Source organism: Portunus trituberculatus, chromosome 9 (genome assembly GCF_017591435.1).
Source record: "Portunus trituberculatus isolate SZX2019 chromosome 9, ASM1759143v1, whole genome shotgun sequence".
NCBI lineage: Eukaryota > Metazoa > Arthropoda > Malacostraca > Decapoda > Portunidae > Portunus > Portunus trituberculatus.
The window spans coordinates 6549132-6552500 of record NC_059263.1 but is presented as its reverse complement, the minus strand read 5'-3'; the positions used below and the strand labels follow the sequence as shown (position 1 = coordinate 6552500).

General features: G+C 33.4%; 1 long non-coding RNA gene across 1 annotated transcript in view; it reads left to right on the top strand.

Moving 5' to 3' along the window:
* LOC123501436 overlaps positions 1-1949 on the top strand; it is a 60958-nt gene extending 59009 nt beyond the window's left edge. The window contains exon 3 of the long non-coding RNA XR_006673637.1: positions 1087-1949. This is a non-coding gene — a long non-coding RNA (uncharacterized LOC123501436). The remainder of the gene's footprint in view (positions 1-1086) is intronic.
* Positions 1950-3369: the final 1420 nt, after the last annotated feature.

Below are 3369 nucleotides of genomic sequence, written 5' to 3'. Positions count from 1 at the left end.
AATTTGCATCTGTAAAAAGCGAGAGTTTGATGGAGAGAGAGAGAGAGAGAGAGAGAGAGAGAGAGAGAGAGAGAGAGAGAGAGAGAGAGAGGTGAAGAAGGGAGGGATAATGATGAGGGGAGTGAAGGAAAGGAGGGAGAATGGAATGAATGGGAGTAACAGGTGAATGGAAGCGAAGAGAGGACAGAGAGACGGAAAAAAGAGGAAAAAGAAGAGGAGGAGGAGGAAGAGGAGGAGGAGGAGGAGGAAGAGGAGGAGGTTGTGGGGTGAAACGTGCCATAGTCGGATTAAATTTAGTGCGATTGACAAATAAATTAAAAGAAGAAATAAGCAAGAAATAATGACATCGATATTAGTAATTATAATGACAATGATGAGCAACGGCGCTCAGGATGGGTGGCAATATAATAATAATAATAATAAAAATAATAATTGTAATAATAATAATACTACTAATGGTAATAACGGAGGAGGAAAACAAGAACGAGACAAAACAGAAGCAGGAAAGGAGGAAGAGAATGAAGGATAGATAAAGAGGAGGACTATAGACATAGAATTTGTGATTTGATATGAAAATAGTAGCAGAAATAGTAGTAGTAGTAGTAGTAGTAGTAGTAGTAGTAGTAGTAGTAGTAGTAGTAGTAGCAGTAGTAGTAGTAGTAGTAGTAGTAGTAGTAGTAGTAGTAGTAGTAGTAGTAGTAGTAGTAGTAGTAGTAGTAGTAGTAGTAGTAGTAGTAGTAGTAGTAGTAATGTCAAGAACAACAATAGTTACGATGATGATGGTAACAATGATGATATAATAATGATAATAATGATATTAATAATAATAATAATAATAATGAAAATAATAATAATGATAATAATAATAATAATAATGATAATAACAAGAACGAATTTAGTAGAAGTTGTAGCAATGATTATGATGATGATAATAATAATGATAATAATAATAATAATAATAACAACAATAATAATAATAATAATAATGATAATAGTAATGATAATAATAATAATAATAATGATAAAAATAAAAGATAATAATAATGATATCACCTGTACCTTACCAGTATTTCTTTCCCTGTACAGGTGTGCACCATCACCAGCAGCACCACCACTCACCAAGCTACTGTGAGTACAAACCTAACCTAAGCTAACCTAATATTACTTTATCTAACATCACCAAACGTCACCTTAGCTAACCTCACCCTGCCTAACCTAACCTAAACTGTATATCATCTTTCTCAACCTCACCTAACCTCACCTAATGTCACCTAACTCAACATCACCTTATTTAACCTTACCTAACCTAACCTGTTATAACCTTACCCAACCTCACCAAACAACCTGTCGCCTAACGTAACGCGTAACCTAACCTATCCTTACCTAACCTCACCAAACTTCATCTAAACTCACCAAACCTCACCTGTCACATAACATACTCTAACCTTACTTTACCTAACCTCACCAAACTTCATCTAAACCTCACCAAACTCCACCGAACCTCACCTGTCGCATAACATACTCTAACCTTATTTTACCCAACCTCACCAAACTTCATCTAAACTCACCAAACCTCACCAAACCTCATCTGAGACTTAACCTAACATGACTTTACTTTACCTAACCTCGCCTAACGTAACCTTACCCTATTTCACCTAATCTAATCTCACCTAACCATCTCTGAGTACAAACTATTGCGTTATATATTTTTTTTTTGGGGGGGGTGGCCTTACCTCTCTCTCTCTCTCTCTCTCTCTCTCTCTCTCTTTTTTTTTTTATCCCAAATCTATTACTCTTGTCACTTTTTTTTCCTTCCGTTCCTTTGTCAGCTTGCTTTCATATTCCGTGTGATGCACCTCGTCTTTTTTTATTGGGAATGGCTGTGTGTGTTATTCATTCCTTCATTTATTTATTCATTTATGTGTCTCTTTGTGTTTTGTTTGTTTCATTTTTAGGTTAGGTTGATTTCATATTTGTTTCTTATTTTTTTTTTTCTTTCTTCTTTCTCTCTTTCGTTTTTGTTTCTTGGAGGATGGAAAGGGAAAGAAAGAAAGAAAGATAAGTGGATATTTGTTTTTTATTCATGTTTCATATATATCTTTGTTTTTTTATACAATTAATCTTATTTTCTTTTCCTATTTTCTCTTTTTATTTTCATTCTCAAAATCGTCAAGATCAAAAAGGAAAAACAATTATAATCCTATTCTTACTAGTTTTCTATTTTTTTCTTTTTTTTTTTTTTTTACTTTCTATTCTTTTATTCTCTAATTGCAGTTATGATTATCGTTGTCTCGTGTTTATTCCACCCATTCGTGTTTCTTCATTCTTTGCTCCAGTCATGATTTTTTTGTTATATGATATTTCGTGGTGTGTGTGTGTGTGTGTGTGTGTGTGTGTGTGTGTGTGTGTGTGTGTGTGTGTGTGTGTGTGTGTGTCTAGAGAGAGAGAGAGAGAGAGAGAGAGAGAGAGAAACATACCTACATAAAAAAGAAATGAAAGAAGAAAATTGACAAAGAAACCAAATGGCAAAGAAATATTGATCATGAAACAAACAAACTTATTACCTGTGCCTACCTGATAGCTTGTCTGTCTGTTTGTTTGTCTTTCTGTCTGTCTGTCCATGGAAGTTAAAAAAAAAAAAAAAACGAATCTCTTGATATACTTCTAATGTGCAGTTAATAGGTCTTGTTCGCTATGTTAAGACGAGTCAGGTTGAAAAGAGAGTATAGGAGACTGAAACATTTTAGTCATCCTTTCCTTTTTAGCCAGTGAGATTGCAAAGACTAAAGGAGATTGAAAGATTATATTCATCCTTTCCTCTCGGGTCAGTCACTTTAGAAAGAGTGAAACGTTCCCAGTCTGGTTAAAAAGAGAGGAGATTGAAAGATTATTATCATCCTTTCCTCTTTAGCTAGTCAGGTTACAAAGAAAGGAGGAAATTGAATGTTTGTAGTCATACTCTCCTTTCTTGTCAGTCAGCTTGGAAAGAGTGACACATTTTATTATCCCGTAACCAAGTAATCTATAAATATGCAGTATCAAAAATGTTAGAAGATTAGAAATGTTTTATCATTCTTTAACAGAACCATTTATAAACAGGGAATTTTATAGAAGTGTTAGAAGATTGGAAAGAGTGAAACATTTGAAACATTTTATTATCTCTTAACCAAAAAAATTATAAACAAGTATTTTCAGAAGTGTTTTAAGATTGGGAAGAGTGAAACATTTGTATAGAATTTATTACTTTTATACCAAATAATTTATAAACAGGTCATTTCAGAAGTGTAGGAAACCCATCTGAAGGTAATTTTTTTGTTGGTATTATACTGGAAAATCAGAATAGCTTTGTAACCTGGAAGAGAAAAAAAA